We start from the raw sequence: 13,641 nt of genomic DNA on the forward strand, positions 1-13,641 counted from the left end.
CTCTGTAAAAAATCAATAAAATATATTTTTAAAAAATTTTTACACATCTTGATGAAATTGTTCCATGACAATTTTCCAGTTTCAACAGAGTGGGTAATAATGAGCTTTTTCCTGTGGCTCAGACCTTCATTATGAAGAGCCACTCTCTTCCTGGAACTGCCTTCAGGAATCCTTGAGGAAATGCTGATCCTTTACGTCTAAAAGGCTCTGGAACACTATCTTTTTTTAAACAATTGGGTCTTTTGAAATGTTTTTTTGTCTGAGTCCTTCCTCAGAGTAGAATGGCACCTGTCACTTCTTGCAGTTCATTTCCCCTCAAATGCCTTGCTTTACTAAGGGTATATACTAAGGCACAAAAATTGTGTGTAAAGGAAAAGCAAAAAGCTGGCCTACTCCTGAGTAAAGAGTGTGATTTTCTATCACCTGGACCAGCTAGCATTAACCTTGGTTATCTAATGTCCTTTTTAAACTTTTTTCTTCCAAGTTCTTACTGCTTTCAAAAGTTGCATATAACCTGATATAGTAAAGACCTAAAGTCAAAAAACAAAAGTATAAAAGCACCAAAGAAAATGTAAGAATATATAATAAGGGAGACCTACTTAAGCAAAATATAAAACCCAGAAACAATAAATTAAAAAGAATGCCTGATTTGGCTACATAGTAATTTTAAACCTCTGTGTAACAAGAGACACCATAAATAAAATTAAAAGAGTAAAACAGTCAAAATTTATAAAATATTTGCAAAGTGAGTAACAAATAAGTAAAGGAGAAAAGGAGAGGCAACCCAATTTTTTTTCTGTGCAAAGGAACATTGTCAGGGACTGTTCAATATCTCCAATTTTCATTCTGTGATGCTTGTATAATAAAAATTCTAGTTGGGCATGTAGTTGCCCAAAATAAAGGTATTTCACAGCCTTTCTTAAAGCTTAGTCACCTGTAGCATGTGACTGAATTCTGGCCATGGCGATATAAAGAAGGGTCATGAGGAACATCTAGGAACCTTCTTAAGAGATAATATGTGTGAGTCCTTGAACCACTTCTTCATATTTTCCTCCATCCCGCTGCCCAGAATGCAGGTGTTTCCATCTTGGACTTGAGGTCCAGGTGAGGAGTTGTATTTTGACAGGAAGAGGGATCCCTTTTTCTGTGCAAGAAAGTCAGGAATCGTATACATGTAGATGAGTGGCAGTGAGGGGGATGGAAATTTGAACAAGATAATGTTTCATTGCTTCCATTTTTTTTTATGAAATAGTAGAAAATATAGCTAAGAGTAAGGAATGTGAGAACTTATTGACATGGCACAATTGTTGAAGACAATGAAGGAAGAGCCTAAAAACAGCCAAGCCACAGAATGAGAGTGCTGATAGCTCAGAATGGGTTTAAAGCCATGAACGGGTAGTGGTACCAATATGCAAGGTTTATTGCAAGGTCTACTGAATTTTTTCTAACATTAACTAATCTGAAGATAGGAGCAAAGGAAGAAAATTGTGGCATTGATCCAAGACTGGGATATAGTGGAATGGGTTTAGCAGTAGAATAACTTATTATCAACCTATGAACCAGGAGGTCACGGTTTGATTCCTGCTCGGGGCACATGCCTGGGTTGCACACTTGATCCCCAGTGTGGGGTGTCCAAGAGGCAGCCGATCAATGATTCTCTGTCATCATTGATGTTTCTATCTCCCTCTCCCTCTCCCTTCCTCTCTGAAATCAATAAAAATATTTTTTTAAAAGAAATAACTTACCTAAAGAGCGTTGTTCAGTGCCCAGCACAACTAAGCTCTTAATAATTGCAGAAAAAAGGGGGGGGGAATATAGGCACCCTATTATTCTGCCTATTAAGTGCATAGCACATTATTGGACAGAAAATGCACTACCCTTAATATTGATGCTAATTTTGCCTCTGGGCAACAAACATTTCCAAATTATAAGTGAATGCCTAATTAGAAACAAGTGAAAAGCCTAATCCAATTATGAGCTCTTAATTTTCCTTGATTGAAAATGGCTTAAAATATGAGTGAGCATTATGGTGAGTAGTACTTCAGGAAGGTGTGCCTATTATAATTAAGTCATCAAGTACAGCAGAAAATTAACCCCTTTAACTAAGCCAACATTTCGAAAAGAGCAAAGAAATATTTTTAAATGAAAAAAATAAGACTTATCTCCAGATAACAAGTAAAAAATGATAATAAATAAATGGACAACAGAGCCAGTGTGCTTGGAGATGGAAGAATTATTCTTGGTAAAGCTAGAAAGGACATGAGAGTTACCTGGGCAATCAGCATGTTCAATGTCAGAAAGCTTTCCCTTCTCCATATGCCCTTATCAGTCCTCCCTCACTCTGTAAACTATTGCCTAAAGTGTGAGAACTGGATACCTGATATCAAAGGTATGAAATAAACCACTTCAGCAGAATCTCTTGTGGTTGAAGAACAGGTATAGCCCCTGTCATGGGGTAAAGAAGTGACTACAGTCCTAACCAGTTTGGCTCAGTGGATAGCGCGTCGGCCTGCGGACTGAAGGGTTCCAGGTTCGATTCCGGTCAAGGGTATGTACCTTGGTCGCGGGCACATCCCCAGTGGGGTGTGTGCAGGAGGCAGCTGATCGATGTTTCTCTCTCATCGATGTTTCTAACTCTCTATGCCTCTCACTTCCTCTCTGTTAAAAAAATCAATAAAAAAAATTTGTTTTAAAAAGAAGTGACTGCAGACTTGTTATCTGTTAGTTATGTTTGAGAGCATATGTTTGCTCTGTGATATGCCAAACTCCACTTAACTCAAATGGCTTTAGAACACACAGCTATGGGGCAAATACCTGCTATTCACTGTCTAACACATACAAGATACTTAATGAAGGTTAAAATTCATTTGTTTATTTATGCAGCCAACATTTATTGAGTGCCTAATATGTGCCAAACATTGTTCTAGACCAGTGGTTCTCAACCTTGGCTGCACATTAGAATCACCTGGGAATCTTTTTAAAATCCTGATTTCTGGGCCTCATCCTCAGGAAATTCTGTTTCTTTGTTACTATTGTGGCCCCACCGCATAACAAAGAAACAGAATTTCCGGAGGATGAGGCCCAGAAATCAGGATTTTAAAAAGATTCCCAGGTGATTCTAATGTGCAGCCAAGGTTGAGAACCACTGTTCTAGACATTAGAAACAAAAAAAAACCATTTTTTTATTTTTTGCATTATAAAAGTAACATATGATTGTTACAAAAAGTGAGTCACAAAGACGTATCAAATTTGAAACCAACTATTTTATTTTTTATATGTATTTTTGTTGATTTCACAGAGGAAGGGAGAGGGAGACAGATACATCAGTGATGACAGAGAATCATTGATCAGCTGCCTCCTGAACGCCCCACACTGGAGATGGAGTCCACAAACCAGGCATGTGCCCTGACTGGGAATCGAACCCTGACCTCCTGGTTCATAGGTCAACACTCAACCACTGAGCCATGCTGGCCAGGATGAAATCAACTATTTTAAATGTTTTATGGAAACGAGTTTACTTACCATGTTGTTAAATTCCTATATGTCCTTATGTGTATTTTGCTTCCTGAAGATGTCCAATTTTGATAGTACTAAATCTCTCACTATAAATATTTTACTTATCTCACAGCCAATAAAAATTAAGATTAAAGACTCATACAACAATAAATTGAGATGCAAGAGTTAAAGCAATTCCTTCGCTAAGTGCAAATGAATCAGAAAAACATTAAATGAATTCTGTCAATAGAACTGTCAATAGCTAAATATATGGTAGATTAAATTGCAATTTTTTTCTTCAGAAAATCCTTTTGTCTATTGATCTCAAATTACCTCAAGCATAAGAACTACATATCAGCTTATTTACCGCTACCCTGTCTGCAAGTGGTAATTATTTCCCTTAGCTGGTTTTTAATGTTGGCTTTTATATAGTTGAAAATAACTGTGCAATTAGGCAATTCTGTTAAAAAGAAAATACGGGTTTTTATCTCAAGAAACAGAAGCCATATGAATATAGTGATGAGAAATTAAAAAGCAATTCAGAAATACTGTTAATTATAACACAAAATCCTGGTAGGCTAGCCTACAAATGTGGTTGGAAGCAATGAACCTGTCTGCATTGTTTCTCTTTAAAGGTCCTTTTCTTTTCTTTCTGATAACTCCTCTTTGGGTTTTACATAAAGGAGTAGATAATGTGCAAAACACAGTTATGTGTATAGAGTAGCCCATCCAGAAAAAAATGGACCACAGACGAGGAGAGGATGTCTGTTGAACATCGTTGCTATTAGTCACATTAGTTTAAAACCTCATTGGTTTTGTGAAGATAGGATCCTGAGAGTGGACACTATGATGATGAGAGGTGATTGTAATTATGCAAAAAGTTTACTTTCTATACAGCTACAACAAATGAGTTGGAATGTTCATCTGTGCTTGGCAAAATGACTGGGAGTTTAATCTTGAAGTTGGCTGTTGCTCCAAACATTTGGGAAGTAAATTCACCTAAAATCTTCACCTATCAATTATTTTCCACTTCAGAAACATAACAGTTTATTAATTCATATAGAAACTACTATTGCAAGCTCTTACCTATGGAAGAGGGGCTAAATTATTTCCTTTCTCAAAATTCTTTTGAATTAAAAGCAATTTGTTTTGTCAAGGATGTTTTATATGGTCCTAAACCATATTTGGAATCTACCAAAATGATTCTTTTCTAAAGCCTGCTCACTGTTGTGTAGTTCCTTATCAGAAACAAAACCAAGATTCTGATTAATAAATAGATTAAACCAATTCCACAAAGTTTCCTTTGAGAACAACTATTTTCCATAATCATCATAGTTGGTGACCATCTACCAAGTGCTTTACCCTCATTATTTCATTTAATGTTCATTGTAATCCTACATGGTGATGTATTATAGTGTCCTGTTTTACTGGTGAGAAATCCTAAGATCAGAGAAGTTGAACAAATTATCAAGTGGCTCCAAAGCTCTAGTGTGGCTGTCATCTAGGGTGTGGGTCACTTTGGTTAACATGAGAGACTAAGAAAAATCAAGATTGGTCATTGAGGATTGAACAGGTGCAAGTATTTCATCAGGAAGTGACTGAAAAACCACTTTTAGACTGAGGGACCTGGATCCCTGAGGAAATATGGGTCCCCTTGCTCACAGCCCAGCCTCTGGGAGTTTAAGCACTGGCCCAGCAAGTCACCAGCCGAACTGCATTTACCTCACTATCCAGGACGATGCCCTTGCCCAGGTAGAGCAGCAGCCAGCAGTTGTGGTCTCTGCTATCCAGATCATGCCAGGTCCGGGTCCACGATGAGCAGCACCTGTTGGGGCCAGAGCCTCCCTGAGCCTCCCACAACCCCAAACCTCAGGGAGGTCCCCACACCAAGACCCCACACCTGAGCTTGTTTCTCCCCTCTCCCCGCACACAGCCCCAGCAAGCTGCTACTGTGGAGGGGAGGGTGCTTCTTGTAGGCACCTGGGGGAAGATGGGGCAGGGGTTGGGGAGGAGGGCGCTTACCCTCCTCTTGCCCAGCCTTCTTGGATCCAGGTCTCCCTCTGAGTCATCATCTCCCCTGTTCCCCACCTCCTCTGGCTCAAGCCCGCATGGGCAGCCTCCACAGCCACCAGAAAGCCAAGGAACCCACTGAGCCCAGGGCACTCTCGTGGTGGGTTCCATGGTGTCTCCTGAAGCTTCTCCCTCCCCCCAGCTCAATGCAGAGATGCTGCTGGGCCCTGAGCCCATCTCCCCCAGGAGGAGGGCGAGGAAGAAGGCGGGTAAGAGCTTCATAGCTGCAGCCTTGTCCCCCTCTTCCCAGCGTACCAACTTCCTCCCCTTCCTGGGGGTTGTGGGCCATACCTTCTCCCAGGCAGGTCCTCCATCCCACCTCCACGAGAATTAAAATCCACTGTGCTGGGTACTTTAGATACTTTACTTCATTTACTTCTTACAGTTTTAACCCCTGACTTAACAGCAAAGAAAACTGAGGCTCAGAAAAGCAGCCAGAGCAGGGAGGATCCAAACAGTCCAAACCTGCTCAGTCTGCTCTCTGCCCTTTCCACCTCACCTCCCTCAGCGGCAGCGGAGGTTTTACTGGAGTAAGTCGTTTTTTAGCTGTAATTTCCCCTTTCTCTGTTAACACAGTTAAAAGAGACTGCATTGGGGAAGCACCAGTGCTTTCCTGAAGGGTGGAAGCAGGTGGTCCAAATAACATGCCCCAGCCTTCAGAGTTAATCCCCTCAGCTCAGACAGGTTTGGTCATTCTCAACTTGCCTTCTAACATATTTTGACTAAAATTCGAGGCTCAGTAACCAGTTTAAGGGAGGTATTATATGTGAGTAAGGGAAGAGTTCTATCTCCTGACTGCCCCGTTCTCCACCACCAGCCCCAACTTTGGTCTGTGATGTAACCACTCTGAATTGTAAGTTCCTCAGGCAAAGGGAAACTAAAGCCACCTGCCTTATGGCATTGCTGCCAGGGTTGATGCCTGGCACAAAGGGAACCTTGATACTCTTGATTTTGGTGCCTCTATACCCAGCAGACAATATATCCTAGGCCCCAGTCGGGGGGAGGGGGCGAGGGGGGGGCGCAGAATCTCATCTTAAAGAGACCAGTTTCTCTTTCTCATGGTAAACCTAGCATGGGAACTACTTGTCTCCAAAGACCTCCCTGACCTCCCTGCTCACACACGTGGGGAGCCTAGTGTTCCCTGTGCCCATCTGCCTTTCACAAATGAGTTCCCATCTCTTTTTCAAAAAGTAGACACCACTCTGGTGTTCCTTCCACCACCAGGAACTGAAACACAAACTCTGCCTTTACAGAACACTGTGCTCAGCAGGTCAGCTGGCTCCTGGAAATGCAAACTGGAGTCTTTAAAAGATGAAAAGATTCCTGGAGCATTTTGCGGTATTTTGGAGAGTGCCTCTGGGCAGATCACACACTGTGACAAGTTCTTTCCAAATTGTGACATTTCAATCATGCCTTCTACAAACAACTGACTTTCCACATTTAGCCTAGATGGTAGCTGCCCTTGCTCCTTTTCCCCTAATCTTAAAGTGAGCTTGGGATTTGATATGGAAGCCAACGCACAGTTTTCTGAACACTGCCCCCATTCCGTGGTACCTGGGAACTGGCAGATGGGCACAGGCAGGAAGTGAGGGGCCTCTGCTGATGGTTACTCTAGAGCAGTGGTTCTCAACCTTCCTAATGCCGTGACCCTTTAATACAGTTTATGATGCGGTGACCCCCAACCATAAAATTATTTTCGTTGCTACTTCATTATTGTAATTTTGCTACTGTTATGAATCGTAATGTAAATATCTGATATGCAGGAGGTATTTTCATTGTTACAAATTGAACATAATTAAAGCATAGTGATTAATCACAAAAACAATATGTAATTATATATGTGTTTTCTGATGGTCTTAGGCGACCCCTGTGAAAAGGTCACTCGACCCCCAACGGGGTCACAACCCACAGGTTGAGAACCGCTGCTCTAGAGTTAGAAATAGTTAGCACATCCAGCCCAGGGAAGGCATCGGGCTCCCATAACCCCACCTCCCTCCAGCTATGAGAGGAGAAAACAAAACAAAACAGCGGAAGGAGGAGTGGAGGTGTCACACTCTAGTCTCCCTAATTTCCATGGCTTTCTGCTGGCAATTGTATTCTTTTCCTTTGAAATTTTTCTCATAGATTCTCATTAGCAGGGAAGTAGAGCACTGGGAGAGGAAAAAAGAGATGCTTACTTCATATTTAAATTTTCCCCCATCAGGTAATGCTTTAAAATTCTTTAAATGAATATTTGCATGCAAAAAAAAAAAAAAAGAATGTAGATGCAAATCTTACACCTTTCACAAAATTAAATCAAAATGGATCATAGATCTAAATGTAAAATACAAAACCATAAATTCCTAGAAAATAACATGGGAGAAAATCTAGGTGACCTTGAGTTTGATGATGACTTTACAATATTAAAGCATGACCTATGGGGGGAGGGGGCGGGGGTTGCTAAGTTGTACTTCATTGAAAGAAAAATCCTTTCACTGGGGGCAGAATGTTTTGTTGTACAAATAGAATTGAAATGCAGATATCTGGAAGAGATAAAATTGAAGTTTAAAATCATACTAAAAGCCCTGGCTGGTTTGGCTAAGCAGATAGACTGAAGGGTCCTGGATTCAATTCCGAACAAGGGCATGTACCTCAGTTGCAGGCTCGATTCCCTGGCCAGGGGCACCTGTGGGAGGGAACCAATCAATGTGTCTCTCTCTGTCTCTCCCCCTCCCTTCCACTCTCTCTAAAAAAAAAATCAATGGAAAAAATATTCTTGGGTAAGGATTGACCAAAAAAATAAAATCATACTCAAGTATAAAAGACTAATAGTAAATCCTTGCCTAGGTCATGTTGTGTCATTGCTGTAGTGCAGGTAAGAAGAAAGATGAGAGCACCCTAATACAAGTATTCATTTATTTTTTAAAAAGAAAGAAAAAACTTTTGTGAAATGTACAAGGAACAAAGCCTTAACCTAGGGATAAGCACACCATTTCCACTTTAGCATCCTGAACATAAGCCTTCCCTGATGGACATAAGGAAACCTGATGGTTCTGGTCTAGAAATTAGGATAAGTATTTCCTTGTTATCAACAGCCAAGGCAATCTCAGGTCTAGCCCAGAAATTCAATTCGTCTTAAATACTTCCATTATTTTTAAAATTGAATTATTAATAAAAAGATATTTTAACAGTAAAATATAGTAACTCAATATTTGACTCAAAAAACTTTTTAAAAATAATAAAACAAGAGAAAAGAAATAGACAAATGCAAAAATAAAAGAATTATAAAGACAATTATGAAGCCCAGCCAGCATGGCTCAGTGGTTGAGTGTCAACCTATGAATCAGGAGGTCACAGTTTAATTCCTGCTCAAGGCACATGCCTGGGTTGCAGACTTGATCCCCAGTGATGGGCATGCAGGAGGCAGTGGATGGATGACTCTCATTATTGATGTTTCTATCTCTCTCTCCCTCTCCCTTCCTCTCTGAAATCAATAAAAAATATATATTTTTTAAAAGACAATTATGAAGGTAACAAATCTAAGAACTGCTTTTCTGAAAAATATCACTTAATAATATAAGCAAACATCTAGCAAATGTAATCAAGAAGGGAACAACACAAAATGCAAGATATGAGAAATGGAATAAGAACAACGATATCAAAATTTCCAAAAAAAGAATGAAGTATATAATCTTTGCCTGCACCTCTCAAAAACCATTGAAGTCAGGATTCAAGTCACAGCTAGAGAGGACAACCCTTCTCCAAGTTCCTCTCCTCTCTTCCCCAGTCCTCCTCACCACTCCTAAAGCTCCCACTTCCCAAACACCTCAAAGTCTTCCCCAAATGTTCACTTCACATATCTTTTTCATCTTTTGCCTCTCTCCCTCTTCATTATGTAGATTGGTTTAACTTCTCTGACTTCTTTTTGTTGCCTTTCTACCTCTCCCATTACTTGAACTCTCTACCACAAAGGAATCCTATGAACTGACCCAGCAAGCCATAATCCTACCCATGCTCCTGATTCCAGGTCCTATTTTCTCCTCCTCCTCTCCTGATACTTTATGTCAGAAATCTGGTTTCCAGGCCACAAAGCACTCACACATGAACTAATCTATAAATCTTATTCCCCCATCCCATCAAAAATGTTTCCTGGAGTCCAAGTCAGCATTTGAAAGAGCAACTCTTAGGAAGCCAGAAGGCTCATTCCCAGAACTCAAGAATGGTTCAATAACGAAACTTATTATAACATCACAGGCCCGGTGCACAGATTTGTGTCCCAGTGAAGTCCCTTGGCTTGGCCTGCACCCTCTCTCAATCCGGGACCCCTAGGGGGGATGTCGGACTGCCAGTTTCGGCCCGATCCCTGCAGGCCAGGCTGAGGGACCCCACCGGTGCACAAATCCGTGCACCAGGCCTCTAGTATGCATATAAAATCTTTGGTTAATCTCTCCCCACCCTCCCCACTCCCTCCTTCCCTCTGAGATTCATCAGTCTGTTCCATGTTTCCATGCCTGTGCATCAAGCATCTGCCCTACATCATAGCTACCGGTCGAACGGTCAGATGGTCAAACAGTCGGATGGTCAAACAGTCGGATGGTCAAACAGTCGCTTAGGCTTTAAATATATATAGATGCTGCAGTAACATAACACAAAAGAGAAATCACGGGACCTCAGTGGTTACTGAAAAACATTTGCAAATATAAATAGGAAGTTGCTATGAACAACAATTTTGAAGAAAATGTAGTTAATGTCTTTGTGAAAGAGACAGAGATTGAGGTTGGGGACAAACAGAGAAAATTCACTTTTCTAGATCCAGTAATTGGGAAATCAGATCCACAACATGAATTACTTTTACTTGTGTAATCCTCAGGGCCAATTTAACCTGTAAACACTTGGGATTTGGCTCTGCAAGATGTCTTTCTGTCTCTAGAGGACTGGAGAACTGAGTGGACTTATTGAAATTATTAGCCATTTTTGGTTTTATATCAGCTGTTGATTAAAATAATGTTGATTGCATTTCCTTGTGATCTACTGCTTTTTTTAAAAAGTAAAACATGGTTTTCTACACATTCCCAAATATATATTCACTGTAGCTAATTAGGGACAGTGAATATAACACAAGAATATAACAAAATTTAAATTAACCATGTTTTCATCATCCAGAGAAAGCCACCCATTAACATTTTAGTATATTTTCTCTCAGCATGAATTTAGGAACATAAGCATTCTAAGTGTTTACTAAGGACATAAGTTTGCCCGGCCAGCATGGCTCAGTGGTTAAGCTTCGATCTGTGAACCAGGAGGCTGTGGTTCAATCCTCGGTCAGAGCACATGCCCAGGTTGCAGGCTCGATTCCCAGTGTGGGGCGTACAGGAGGCAGCCAATCAATGACTCTCTCTCATCATTGATGTTTCTCTCTCTCTCTCCCCCCAACCCCCCCTCCCTTTCTGAAGTCAATAAAAATATATTTTAAAAAATTAAAATTAAAAGGACATAAGTTTGTCACTGGTGTTGTAACAACCATTACTGTGTCTCAAACTACTCAATGGAACATCAGAGGCTACTAGATTAGCTTTAACAGATTCTTGAAGCACAAGATTAAACATTTGTCTGCCCCCAAAGCACCAGGGGCATTTGATGCTCTTCTATTGGTAATAGAGTGTCTTTCTGGTGTTTAGAAAAAAAGCCTTACTGCATGGTTCAAAATAATTGAGGCCTGAAGAATGTACACACACAAACACAAACTCCAGTTGAGAACCTCTGCCTTGGGAAACCCATACATAGACAACTGATTTTTATGAAAATGTATGGGGAGAGGGACCATAGCTTTCACCAATTTCTCAGAAGCCCTGGTTTATAAAGTTCTTTCCAGCTCTAATATGTTAGTACTATTTCAGGCTGCAGCACTTATTCTGTCTGCTTAGAAGGCAAAAGTCTTAGACAAGCTCGACGACAGAAGTGAGGCTAGGTTCTTATATCAGACAGAGGGGAGTTGACCCATGAAAAATGAACACACAACCTTTACCTTCTCTGTGTATCATTTGTCAGTGCTTCCTCTAACATCAAACCATCAGAGAAACTTAACAACAAATATGTCAACATAAAAATGATGCCACTTTTCAAGGATATGGCCAGGAGAAGTGTCTGCTCCCAGTGCTACTCCCAGGAATACTTGTGATGGGAACAAAAGTTACTAACCTTGGGGCCAAATTAAGAAACAAGGGAATGAGCTAGCATATTTTCAATGTCTAACATGCATTTGACATGCCTTAAGACCCTCATCTTATAAATGCCAGTATCAGGCCTCAACCTGGCTCTCACCAATTTTAGTCTATTTAATCTGCAAGCCAAACAACCTCCCCTTATCAATCGTATTCCTTTTTTTTAATATAATTTATTGATTTTTTACAGAGAGGAAGGGAGAGAGATAGAAACATCGATCAGCTGCCTCCTGCACATCTACTGGGGATGTGCCCGCAACCCAGGTACATGCGATTGACCGGAATCGAACCTGGGACCTTTCAATCCGCAGGCCGACACTCTATCCACTGAGCCAAACCAGTTTCGGCTGTATTCTTAACCTGTACCCTAGTTTTCTCTCAAACTTCTATCTTAATTTGGAAATCAGTTAAACTCTCACCAGTCCCTAGAAAAAACAAACCCACGCTTGTATATTTTATTTTGAAACACTGATTCTGAAACATAAAAGAGTTATATAAAACTTCTTTCCAAAAAAGTTTTGGATTATAAAAAAGATTAAGAATTTATTGTTCAAAGGCTGCCATCTGGTGGCCAAAGATAGTAAACAAAAAAAATAGATCATGGAAAACACCAATATCCCAAATCACCTGGTTTATTAGCAAAAGTGATAAGCTGGAATATTATATGGGAAAATATTATCTGGAGCATTATGTGGGAAAATATGAAAATGTTTATGTCCCACTAATTCTAAGCTGTAAGATACTTTGCCTGTAAACAGTGGTAGCAGGATGTTTATCAAAATGTTGACAAAAGCCAGATGCAGCCCCACCAGACAACACACTTGAGAGTTAAACCCAGCTGCACCAGAAAGTTAAGTATGTTTTTCTATGCTTCTCAAGTATGACACAGGTTTCATTCACTCAACAAAATTTTATTGGATCCTAGTATATCCTAGCTACACTGAATTTCATTGGCTACATGATAGAGAACAAAAGAAACAGCATCTATTCTGGAGAACCTCATGGTCTGGTGACAAACAGGGTCCCCAATCTGTAAGGTTGTGTATTTGTGCCCTACATGGGCCTTAGCCTCCAGGGTGACAGTAGTCTAAAAACTTCTGCCTTCGAGGCAGGGGGCACTCTTTTCTCATTCCCATTAAGGGGATAAATGGGCTAGCAGCTTCTCAGGTGGGGAATTTAGATACCTTGGGTCTCTTCCCTAATGCATGACCAGCTGGAAGAATCACATTTTAATATTTGACCGATTTCTTCCCCTTTCTCTGTCATAAATATTTGCCCCCTTTACGGGTTCTTGGAAACAAAAGTAACAGTCCCTAGTCACTGGGCAATTCTCTAGGAATACTTAGGATAGTGGAAACGCTAACAGTAGGTAAGAATCCAACCTTCAGTTGGCTTTTCAGGCATCCCTCAACACCGCTTCCTCTGCCTGGCCCTGGCCTCCTATCTCCAGAGTGCAGCCAAGGAAAGAACAGCAAAGGCTGGTGGTCTGCTGGTGAGCCAGGACAGGGAGGTGCCCCAGGAGCCCTGGCAACTCCAGCCAGAGTTGTAAAAGTACATCCTATAATTTCTGGAGAAGTTTCTCCAAAAGACCCTTGGCCAGTAACCAATTATTCAATTTGAATATATTCGTTTTTCCTCCAACCAAGGGAAAGAGTACAGGTTGGGGGTGGGGTCTGACTTTTCACTACTAACTGCCAGAAGTCCAGGGCTGTTTTCCTTCTTTTTAGTCCTAGATCCCAGGACAACAGCCTGGGGCCAAGGGAGCTACCAGCGTGTTGGGATGAGGTATGCAGTCCACAGAGTGATAACATCAATTGTTTTTCAAACTAGCAATCCCTGCTCCAGGTATTCCAGTAAGGCCATCAGTCCCAAGGCA

This window comes from Myotis daubentonii, chromosome 11 (genome assembly GCF_963259705.1).
Source record: "Myotis daubentonii chromosome 11, mMyoDau2.1, whole genome shotgun sequence".
NCBI lineage: Eukaryota > Metazoa > Chordata > Mammalia > Chiroptera > Vespertilionidae > Myotis > Myotis daubentonii.